Source organism: Leucopleurus acutus (assembly GCF_964270905.1).
Source record: "Leucopleurus acutus genome assembly, chromosome: X".
Classification (NCBI taxonomy): domain Eukaryota; kingdom Metazoa; phylum Chordata; class Mammalia; order Artiodactyla; family Delphinidae; genus Leucopleurus; species Leucopleurus acutus.
Window position 1 is genome coordinate 94,044,463 of NC_139148.1, and position 12,444 is coordinate 94,056,906.

Here is a 12,444-nt window from a genome sequence, read left to right on the forward strand (position 1 = left end):
AGGTGAGGTTAATCTGAAGTGGTATCTTTGGGTCTCTCCTTTCAGCTCCCTTCTTGGCCTTCTGGCATTATTTTCCAGACACCCAGGGTTGTCATGCACCTACTGGCTCAGTGACCCATTTGGATCTGAGTCCCTCAGGCAGGATTCATTGCTCAACCTATCTTTACCCTTGCCACCCTTTCAAAAGGTAGCTGTTCTGTGACCTGTTCTTGTCCAGTGAACATGATCTTTCATCATCCGGTGATGTCATTCAGGTTGATAATAAACTAGCTCTCTTAGGAAAATTTATCTTTTAAGAGGGGACTCTTTAAAAATTTTTTTTTTTTATTTTTGGCTGCATTGGGTCTTCGTTGCTGTGCGCGGGCTTTCTCTAAGTTGCAGTGTGCAGGGGCTACTCTTTGTTATGGTGTGCGGGCTTCTCACAGCAGTGGCTTCTCTTGTTGCAGAGCACGGGCTCTAGGCACATGGGCTTCAGCAGTTGTGGCATGCGGGCTCAGTAGTTGTGGCTCGCGGGCTCTAGAGTGCAGGCTCAGTAGTTGTGGTGCACATGCTTAGTTGCTCCACGGCATGTGGGATCTTCCCGGACCAGGGATCGAACCCGTGTGCCCTGCATCGGCAGGCGGATTCTTAACCACTGCACCACCAGGGAAGTCCCTAAGAGGGGACTCTTGAAGACAGATAATTCTTTAATCCAACGATACTAAAAATGGTGGAATTTCAAGCACTGGAACAATCCAGAGGGGAGATATTCCTGAAGAAAGAAGCTTTCTCAGCCCCTCTCAAATCAAACCATGTGGGTTACCATCTAACTACTCCACCTACTTATAAGGCCACTCTGGGCCAGTGCACCTTTTATCCCAGTCTCCTTAATTTTCTATTAGTACATCCATAATATACCATATATTTATGTTTGTGATGAATCCTGAGACTGTATAAAATACAGAATCCTAACAGAATTGTGTTCACTAAATTTTACTTGGGCAGGAAAATGGACGCCTATGTTCAAGAGATTTCCAATAAGGGAACAAAAGAAAGTTTCTTTTTCCTGCTTATTCATCAGTGGATCAGAAGATAAGTAATGGAATAGGTCATTACCCAAATATTCTGATAGCTTAAGCTTCGACCAAATTGTTTCAGCTTAATTCTCATTCAGACAAGGTACCACCTGATTTATTTTGCTACAGGTAGTTAAAAGTTAAGTGGGTAGTGTAAGGCCAACTGGCCCGAGGCAGGGGAACACAATCAGATTCACAGGTTGCATCAGAACGAAATTCTCCGGACCACCCAGTTCCAGGAACTGCCCTGGAGACATTCCGGACCACCCAGTTCCAGGAACTGACCTGGGGACTTTGAAACCAGCCCAGCCTTCCCGCCTTTCGAGGGGCAGGACTAACGGTCCCCCAGGATACCCGAAAAGACCACCAAATAAGGAATACCCTGCGCCCTCCCAGATTCACCACACCCCTTTCCCTTCTTCCCCTATAAAATCTTGCCCAACCCTCGCCCGGGCGCGACTTCTCTGGCCCCCTTTCTCTCGGACCAGTGAACCTCGCCCGGGAGCGCTCCCTAATAAAGCTCACTTGAAGCATTCCTCTGTTTCGTGGTGCCGTTTGTTTTTTTTTCTTTCTTTTATTTTTTTTTCATTTTTTTTTCATTTTAACATCTTTATTGGAGTATAATTGCTTTACAATGGTATGTTAGTTTCAGCTTCACAACAAAATGAATCAGTTATATATATACATATGTTCCCATATCTCTTCCCGCTTGCATCTCCCTCCCTCCCACCCTCCCTATCCCACCCCTCCAGGCGGTCACAAAGCACCGAGCTGATCTCCCTGTGCTATGCGGCTGCTTCCCACTAGCTATCTACCTTACATTTGGTAGTGTACATATGTCCATGCCTCTCTCTCGCTTTGTCACCGTTTACCCTTCCCCCTCCCCATAGCCTCAAGTCCATTCTCTAGTAAGTCTGTGTCTTTATTCCTGTTTCACCCCTAGGTTTTTCATGACATTTTTTTTCTTAAATTCCATATATATGTGTTAGCATACGGTATTTGGCTCTCTCTTTCTGACTTACTTCACTCTGTACGACAGACTCTAGGTCTATCCAGCTCATTACAAATAGCTCAATTTCGTTTCTTTTTATGGCTGAGTAATATTCCAGATGTGCCACATCTTCTTTATCCATTCATCCGATGATGGACACTTAGGTTGTTTCCATCTCTGGGCTATTGTAAATAGAGCTGCAATGAACATTTTGGTACATGGCTCTTTTTGAATTATGGTTTTCTCAGGGTATATGCCCAGTAGTGGGATTGCTGGGTCATATGGTAGTTCTATTTGTAGTTTTTTAAGGAACCTCCATACTGTTCTCCACAGTGGCTGTATCAATTTACATTCCCACCAACAGTGTAAGAGGGTTCCCATTTCTCCACACCCTCTCCAGCATTTATTGTTTCTAGATTTTTTGATGATGGCCATTCTGACTGGTGTGAGATGATATCTCATTGTAGTTTTGATTTGCATTTCTCTAATGATTAGTGATGTTGAGCATTCTTTCATGTGTTTGTTGGCACTCTGTATATCTTCTTTGGAGAAAGGTGCCGTTTGTTAAGATCCGACCTTACATTTGGTGCCGAAACCCGGGAGGGGTACCAAGCCCCGCGGGTTACCGCGCGGGCCGCTCCTCCCCTCCACCAGGAGACAACCAGGGAACCTCTACTCATCCACCGGATCCGGCAGAAAACAGGGTAAGTCCCCCTCCCTTGTTCCCTCCGACCCTCAGAGTCCCTGCCCACCGGACTCCCTGTCCTTAATCGCGGCCGCGTCAGGGATTCCTCCGTCCTCTCTCCGGGCCTCGGGCAACTGTGGAGACGTCCCAATTGCCTGACCGCTCTCCGACCCGCCGGGCCTCGGGTGATTGTGGAGACGTCCCAATCGCCTGACCGCCCTCCGACCTGCCGTGAATTGGAGACTGAGACCAAGGACGCCTCTCTCCCTCTCCATTCACTCAGGGACAGACTGGGGGTCATGGGAACCTCACAATCGAAACCAGATCCTAAGACGCTCCTGGGGTGTCTCCTAGCCAATTTTACAGCCCTCGGTTTCTCCCAAGATCTCCATCGCCGACGGCTTATTTCTATTCCACTGTGGCCTGGCCACAATATCCTCTAGACAATCAATCCAAATGGCCTCCTGAAGGGACTTTCGATTTTAACATCCTCAGTGATCTAGATAATTACTGCCGCAGGACGGGCAAATGGTCTGAGGTCCCCTATGTCCAGGCCTTCTGGTATTTACGCTCCCGTCCTTCCCTCTGCGTCGATTGTTCCACTTCCCAGATCCTTCTTGCCAAACAGACATCTCCTGCATCCAAGCCCCTAATTTCCTTTGACGATGACCCCTCTCCACTAGCCGACCCATCCGAATCTCTCGCCTCTCCCCCCTCCAGAGCTCCTCTCCAACCTCCACCCTACCCTGAGGCGGTCCCTCCTCCTCCCGAACCCGCTCCGTCCCCTCCAACCGGTCCCCCGCCTCCCTCGACGGTTTCTCCTCCCACGCCCCTTGCTTCGCCAATTCGTGCACATACACGCTCTCACGACTCCCAAGATTCAAACCTCCTCTGCCCTCTGAGGGAGGTAGCAGGAGCACAAGGATTAGTTAGAGTTCATGTTCCCTTTTCTCTCCAAGATCTCTCTCAAATAGAAAAGCGATTAGGCTCCTTTTCTGCCGACTCTTCCCGCTACATCAAAGAATTTCGCTCTCTCTCTCAAGCTTACGATCTAACCTGGCACGATATCTTTGTGATCCTATCTTCTACTCTGACCCCTGACGAGAGGGAAAGAATTCAAACTGCTGCCCGAAACCATGCAGATCAGGTTCACCTTACCGACAGCTCCATGCCTGTCGGAGCGACTGCCGTGCCTGGCACCGATCCAGGCTGGACTTATCAGGATGGCCAAGATGGCCAAGATGGCCACCGTAACGCGACCTCATGATCCAATGCCTCCTGGCTGGCATGCAGGCCACCGCTCATAAGGTAGTCAATTTTGAAAAACTAAAAGAGATAACCCAAGAACCTAACGAAAATCCAGCTATCTTTCTCAATTGCCTTACGGAGGCCTTAACTCTCTACACCCGGCTGGACCCCGACACCCCGGCAGGGGCAGCGGTCCTAGCCACCCATTTTATCACCCAATCAGCCCCGGACATCCGAAAGAAATTAAAACGGGCAGAAGACGGCCCTCAAACCCCTATTCGAGATCTGGTAAAGATGGCCTTTAAAGTCTACAATGGCCCTGAGGATTTGGCAGAATCCAGCCGACAGGCTCGGATGCACCAGAAGGTGGCCCTCCAAACCCAAGCTCTTGTAGCCGCCCTAAGGCCGGCCATCTCCCATGGATCACAGCATCCACGGGGTCCGCAAAGGGCAACCCCGCCGGGGGCCTGCTTCAAATGCGGAAAAGAAGGCCACTGGGCTCGCCAATGTCCCAATCCCCGACCTCCTTCTAAGCCCTGTCCCAGCTGCGGGCTAACGGGCCACTGGAAGAGTGACTGCCCTACGACTGGCCCGCCCTCAGCGGCTCCACGCGGGGGGCAGGCCGACCCTGCGGCATTGCCACTCGAACTGCTGGGATCGGCTGACGACTGACGGCGCCTGGACTCGAAGACCCCCATCACCCTCGCCGAGCCCAGGGTAACGCTACAGGTAGCGGGTAAGTCCATCTCATTTCTGGCGGACACGGGGGCTACCTATTCGGTCCTGCCTACTTATTCCGGGCCAGTTTCTCCTTCCCAGATCTCGGTCATGGGTATTGATGGCAAACCATCCTTCCCACTCCAGACCGGTCCACTCCCATGTCATATCGAAGGACTCCCTTTTACTCATTCCTTCTTAGTCATACCATCCTGCCCAGTTCCCTTGCTAGGCCGAGATGTCCTTTTCCACTTAGGGGCCTCCCTCCAGCTGGTTAGACTTGACCCTAAGGTCCCCTCCTCCCAACTCCTGCTTCCTCTTCTCGGCCTGTCTCTAGAACCCTCCCCCTCCTATCCCCCTCTTCCAATCACACCGAACCCAATCAATCCCCAAGTCTGGGATACTTCTAAGCCCATAATAGCAACACACTATTCCCCCGTCCTCATCCGCCTAAAGGACCCCTCCAAATTTCCATCAAGGCCCCTATTTTCCATCTCTGAGACTCACCTTAGGGGCCTACAACCTATTATCACCAGACTCCTAAACCAGGGACTCCTTATCCCCACTGACTCTCCCTGCAACACCCCCTTCCTGCCTGTCCGCAAGGCCTCTGGGGATTATCGCCTGGTCCAGGACCTCCGAATAATCAGTGAGGTCATAGTTCCTCTCCACCCAGTAGTACCAAACCCATACACCTTGCTCTCCCATATCCCCCCATCCACAGCCCACTTTACGGTTCTGGATCTCAAAGATGCCTTTTTCACTATCCCCCTACATCCCGACTCCTATTTCCTCTTCGCCTTTACCTGGACGGAGCCGGATACTCATACTTCCAGTCAGCTCACCTGGACAGTTCTTCCCCAGGGCTTCCGCGACAGTCCTCACCTCTTCGGTCAGGCGCTCGCACGGGACCTCACTTCCTCCTTCCTTACCCCCAGCACACTACTTCAATATGTAGATGACCTCCTCTGTAGCCCATCTCTCAGCCTCTCAAGACAACATACTGCAGATCTCCTCAATTACCTTGGCTCTCGCAGTTATCGGGTCTCCCCAGCCAAGGTTCAGTTATCTGTATCTTCTGTAACCTACCTGGGGCTCCACCTTACCCCTACCACAAAAGGTCTAACAGCCGACCGCACCCGGATTATCCGTGAACTCCAGCCTCCGGAAACAGCGGAACAAATTCTCTCCTTTTTGGGCCTTATAGGATTTTTCCGACACTGGATCCCTAACTTTGCTCTCCTCGCTAAACCCTTATATCTAGCCGCTAAAGAATCCCCTCAAGGACCCCTCACCTCTCCTTCCGCCGTTCAACAGGCCTTTCTCACCCTCCGTAATGCTCTGATATCTTCTCCTCCCCTTTCTCTGCCCAACCCAAACCGACCTTTTCACCTTTTTGTGGATGAACGGGCCGGAATGGCCACTGGACTCCTTGCCCAGCCTGTAGGGCCTTCCTACCGCCCCGTGGCTTACCTCCAAACAGCTAGACCCAACCATTCGGGGATGGCACCATGCCTTCGGGCCCTAGCAGCGGCAGCCGAACTGACCAAACAAACACTCAAACTGACTCTGGCCCACCCACTAACCGTGTTTTCCTCCCACCGGCTGGTCGACCTCCTAGGCCACAAGTCTCTCTCCCTCCTGGGCCCCTCCCGCATCCAGGAGTTCCACCTACTATTCATTGAAAACCCAGCTATTTCTCTTGATCTCTCCCCTCGCCTGAACCCGGCTTCCCTCCTGCCTATCTCTGGCACTGGGGGTTTTCCATCCCATTCCTGCCCTCATGTCATAGAAGCCTTCAAACCACCAAGAGAGGGACTCTTTGACACCCCTCTTTCAAATCTGGACCGCAATCTCTTTGTCGACGGTAGTTCGATACTCGGTCCTGACGGGCGCTGACGGGCAGCCTACGCGGTGGTAACTATCTCAACTATTATCGAGGCTAACAGCCTCCCAGAAGGAACGACCTCCCAAAAGGCTGAACTAATCACACTTACACGAGCCCTTAATCTTTCCAAAGACCAAAGGGTTAACGTCTACACAGACTCTAAATATGCCTTTCTCATTGCACACAGCCACTCAGCACTATGGAGGGGACGCGGATTTCTGACCACTAAGGGATCCCCAGTGGTCAACGCTTCCCTCATTGCAAAACTCCCGGAGGCCCTCCAGCTTCCTAAAGAAGTAGCAATTATCCATTGCAGGGGTCATCAACTCCCATCCAACCCAATAGCACAAGGTAACTCGAAGGCCGATTCCGTGGCCCGAGAGCTTACAAAAGGGGATCCTCCAGCTCCACTCCTATTTTTCACCAGTCCTACCCAACCCACATATACCCCGCACGAGGAAGCTGCCTTACTATCAAAATGGGGACACAAAGACAACAAAGGATGGATTTTTATAGACAACAAGATTGCCCTACCTCTGGCCCAAGCAGCCAGCCTCCTATCAGACATCCATAAATCCTTACACATTGGTCCAAAAGCAATGTTCCGTTTTTTGGACCCCCTCTTTCATCTGCCAGGACTTAGAGAGGCCATTTCAAAGACTCAAATGGCCTGCCAAACCTGCGCATCCGTCTCCCCACAAGGAGGCCTACGGCCCCGAATTCCTACACACCAGATGCGTGGACATCAGCCTGGTGAAGACTGGCAGATCGACTTTACCCATATGCCACGCTGCAAACGCTTCCGATATCTGCTCACTCTTGTTGACACCTTTTCAGGTTGGATCGAGGCCTATCCAACAACTCGAGAAACGGCAGACACAGTCGCCGCCATCCTGCTTCAACGCATCATCCCCCGATTTGGTCTGCCGGTCTCCATTCAGTCGGATAACCCGCCTTTGTCTCTCAGGTGGTTCAACGGGTATCAGAGGCTCTCCAGATCACCTGGAAACTCCACATCCCCTACCACCCCCAACCATCCGGTAAGGTTGAACGCGCCCATGGGATCTTAAAAGACCACCTCACCAAACTGTCCCTTGAGGTCCGTGTCTCATGGCCCGACCTGCTTCCTCTAGCCCTTACCCGAATCCGAGCCTCACCTCGGACTCCTACTGGCCTCAGTCCATTTGAACTACTTTATGGCTGCCCTTTCCTCCTTCACAACCTACCAGAGTCCACCCCTAGCCTCCTACCTTCCCTACCTCTCCCTGCTTCACCGTCTTCTCCGCGAACATGCTGACCGTCATCTACCGACAGTGACTGTCTCTGAAACTTCCTCTCTCCCTCTACAACCCGGCGATAGCGTCCTCCTCAAAGAATTACACCCTCAATTTCTCAAGCCACGGTGGACAGGCCCCCATATGGTGATCCTCACCACTCCCACAGCAGCTAAACTCTTGGGACACCCCTCCTGGTACCATGTTTCCTGCCTTAAAATGGCCCCAACTCCGGAGACTTGGACGGCCCTACCGCTGGGTCCCACGAGACTACGGCTTGTCCATGACCCTGTCTCTCCTCCTGCTGCTCCTCCTGCCACCCAGGACTCACCAGATGTCCCTATGGCGCTTCCATGTCCACGGGACATGGCAAGCTAAAGGTCGGACCCACACCCGAGTCCTGGGCATGGGAGACTGCCAACCAGATGGGTGCCAGGCCTTGGTAACAGTCCAGATCCCCATCTCTAACATAGAAGGTGTTCCCTTGGGATGGTCCACCCCCGCTGTCTGCTTCACTTACGATCAGACCCGAGACTACTGTCAATGGTGGAATGAGACCTATGGGGGGTGCCCCTATCACTCATGTAACATCCATGTGGCAAAACTAGATACCAGGAGCTCGCTCCGACAATCCCACCTGCTCACCAGAAATGGCAAGGGTCAATTATTCATCAACATCAAAGATCCCTGGGACACAAGATGGGTAAAAGGGGTACAAGGAAAAATCTACCGATGGGCAACTGATGCCTACCCCGTGGGCTCTATCAGGGTCTTTCGCTCATATATCAGTTTGATTCCCAAAGTTATCCAACAGTTGAGCGAACAAGCCACTGCCATCCAGGAAACAGAACAAGCCCTAAGACACCAACTACCTCACCCCGAACACAAAGAGGATCCTTTTTCTTGGTTGACCCTCGTCCGTCAAGCAGTACAGATACTCAACCACACAGGAACAGGTAACATCTCTGACTGCTTTCTATGTGCCTCGCCTGGCCGGCCACCCTTGGCTGCTGTCCCGCTCGACCAGCCCTTCAATTCTACTTCCCACACCTCCCTAACACATAGGGTTTCAACATCCCGCGACTTAGAACATAAACTCCAGCTAGCCATTGAAGCCTCCGCCGGCTCCATCTCCTCTCTCCAGCGCCAAATCACCTCCATAGCCCAAGTCGCTCTCCAGAATCGACGAGCCCTGGATCTCCTGACGGCCGACAAAGGAGGTACCTGCCTCTTCCTACAGGAGGAATGCTGCTATTACATCAATGAAACAGGACTCGTCGAACACAACGTAAAAGCCCTCCATCGCTTAAGAGAAGAACTCCAACGCAAACACCAACAGTCCGCCTCCCCAATTCCCGATTGGTGGCGATCCACCCTCTATACCTGGCTAACACCAGTCTTAGGCCCCTTAATTCTCATCTGTGTCTTGCTCATGTTTGCTCCCTGTTTTCTTAGGTTCCTTCGCAGGCGCATGGACGAAGTCTCTCGGGTGGCCACAAACCAAATGCTCCTCGGTCCTTAACACCTTGCTTCCTACAGAACCCCCCACTGGTCTCCCCTAAGCCTCAGACCTCTGGTCGCCCGACTCCCCTTTCGACGCCCCCATTCAGCATGAAGTAGCCAGAGATCAGAACGCCGCCCCATTACACCAAAGATGTCGGGATGTAAGGCCAACTGGCCCGAGGCAGGGGAACACAATCAGATTCACAGGTTGCATCAGAACGAAATTCTCCGGATCACCCAGTTCCAGGAACTGACCTGGGGACTTTGAAACCAGCCCAGCCTTCCCGCCTTTCGAGGGGCAGGACTAACGGTCCCCCAGGATATCCAAAAAGACCACCAAATAAGGAATACCCTGCGCCCTCCCAGATTCACCACACCCCTTTCCCTTCTTCCCCTATAAAATCTTGCCCAACCCTCGCCCGGGCGCGACTTCTCTGGCCCCCTTTCTCTCGGACCAGTGAACCTCGCCCGGGAGCGCTCCCTAATAAAGCTCACTTGAAGCTTTCCTCTGTTTCGTGGTGCCGTTTGTTAAGATCCGACCTTACACGTAGTCCCAACGAAATTCCAAACCAGCCTTGGCTTCTTAACCATTCACTTCTCACCACCCAAAAAGACTTCCAGGAACTTCTGTCACCTCTTTGTTTCAGCATTTAGCAACTAGGATATGCTAATGTCAATGGAACAGCTTTGGGGCTGTCTGTCGGTCCTTATTCTCCCCAAATTCATCTGTGTATTCAGTCACCCTTTGGACACTTACTGAATGGGTACTATGGACCAGATACTGTGGCTGATGATACAATGGTGAGCAGAATCAGGGCTAGCTCTTGTCTTCATGTAATATACAGCTTTTCTAACTATGACAGGTTCTTGCACGTCATTATCAACAGTAGTGTGCTGACTGAAGGGAAGGCTGGAATTTGTACGGCACTGTGGAGGGCCTCCAAATAATAGTGATCTATGATAAAAAAAAAAGGAGTAAAACATAGTAATTCTTGACCAACAACCAAGAAATTATGCATTTGAGATCTCCCATGTCCTTTAGAGTACCAAGTGAACTTTCCCCGCAATATTGTATGCTGAGAAGTTAATATTTGCAGCTTTTACACTGGCCTGTAACTCAGGTTTGATGAACTTTCAGTAAGAAGAACTAGAAAGGAGCTTTGAGATCAATAGTACTTGAACTTTTTCAATCTCAGTGCACCTGAGGGTAGTAACGCACACAGTGGCCCACTCCTGACAATGATGGGGTGGAAGTGGGAGATGATGCAGAATTATATTCTTGGTGGGGGAGACAGGAAGGGTTTAAGTGTAGTTTAAAAAGCTGGGTCATTCCTATAGAACCCCACCCAATATCCAGAGGAGAATCCCTGAGTGAAGTGAGGTAAAATGATCTGCCTAAGATTTTACAAAGTCAATACTAGATCCCAAGTTCTCTGATTCCCAGTGTAATGCTCCTTCAACTGCACCAAACTACTAATTTCAATGAAACAAACCCAAGTTTTAGTAATAAAAGGTGGTTTTACAACCTTTAACCTGTAAAACAGGTTAGAGGGTCTCATAAAATGTTTAAATCAATCAATGAAGACTCAATCCCACTTGTCTTTGAAGCTTTGGTCTAAAAACAAAAAACTCGGAGATGATAATGAAGGTTCTGGGAAACCAGAAAACAAACAAACAAAAATCCCCCAAACCCACGAATTTAAAAAAAAGCACAGGGTTTGGTCGGTGGGGTGTTACAACTAATGGGTTATTATCAAAATGCCACAGTACCTTCCATTTGGCCCACTGTTTTTGAGTAGAGGCAGAAAAAAAATGGATCAGGATCCAGGAAAGCTAGATTTTAGTGTTGGCTGTAGTGCTAGCTCTCAGTGTCTGCTCATCTGTAAAATGGAGATGATTTCTATCGTCTTAATGCCTGCAATGGAGAATGGATATAAACATTTATAAAGTGTGGTACTCTACTTTTGTAGAACCCAGGTCTACTGATAATTGATTCAGCATTCTTTTCTCTCAACCAGGCATCCTTAACCTTTTGGGACGTCACAGATCCCTTTGAGAATCTGATGAAAGTTACTGAACCCTCTTCCCAGAAAAATGAACATAAAAATCTCTGCATTCAATTTTAGGCAGTCAATAGAACTGTGAAGCTAGAGTCATACACCCAAAGGAAAGCTCCCACACTACATCAAACTTGCTAACAGAAGGTTTTGGGGGTTTGATAGTGTAAAAGGATATGGCAACAGAAAGTAGAAGACGCTGCCATGTAATGAATTCAGTGTAGTTGGTATAGTTAAATTGGGAAATCAAAACACTGGGGTCATACAGTTAAGTTGTTAAGTCAAAGATTACAAAGTAAAATGCAGAATTATCTTGAATCTCACTCATAGAACCTCACTGAAACTGTGGATTCCCTCCAACAGATAGTTGAGAATGTAATTTTTTCCACTCTTCTATTTACCTGTTTCTTCCATCTTATAGTCTCAGTTAAGTTCTACAATTAAAATTGTCATCTTTCCTGAGTTCATCTTGAAAGTAACTGTAAAACCTGCTGAACTTGAATCAGCTTCATCTCTATTGGGTTTCCTACAGGGAACAGGTAACAATCTGATCAATATCCGAGGCCATCAATATCCTTAGTTTACACAAATCAATGACTGAAATGTTAAGCCACTTCATTTAAAATGCCAACAGCCTACAAATTACCTGAGGCCTGGTTCCACCTGTATTATAAAGAACTAAGATGAATTTTCTTTTGCATTCACAAAGCCTATTACCTCAGACAATAAAACTCAGTACTTATGAATACCTTGAGCCCTAACAGGCCCTATTAGATATAACTTTACTCTTTGATCATGCTAAAAAGCATTAGAAAGAAATTATTTCCCCTGTCATTAGTTCTATCCCTGGCATTCAATAAACAATGTTTAGTTCCATAAGAATATGCTTCCCTGATTAATAATCGTAAAGCTCAGCACTCAAAATACTTATGTAAAAGGGTCTGAATATCAACAACACGGTTTGCGTTTACAAAACTCATTTTAGATACTGGTCATTAAGTCTCTGACCCCAAATTAATTGAAGTT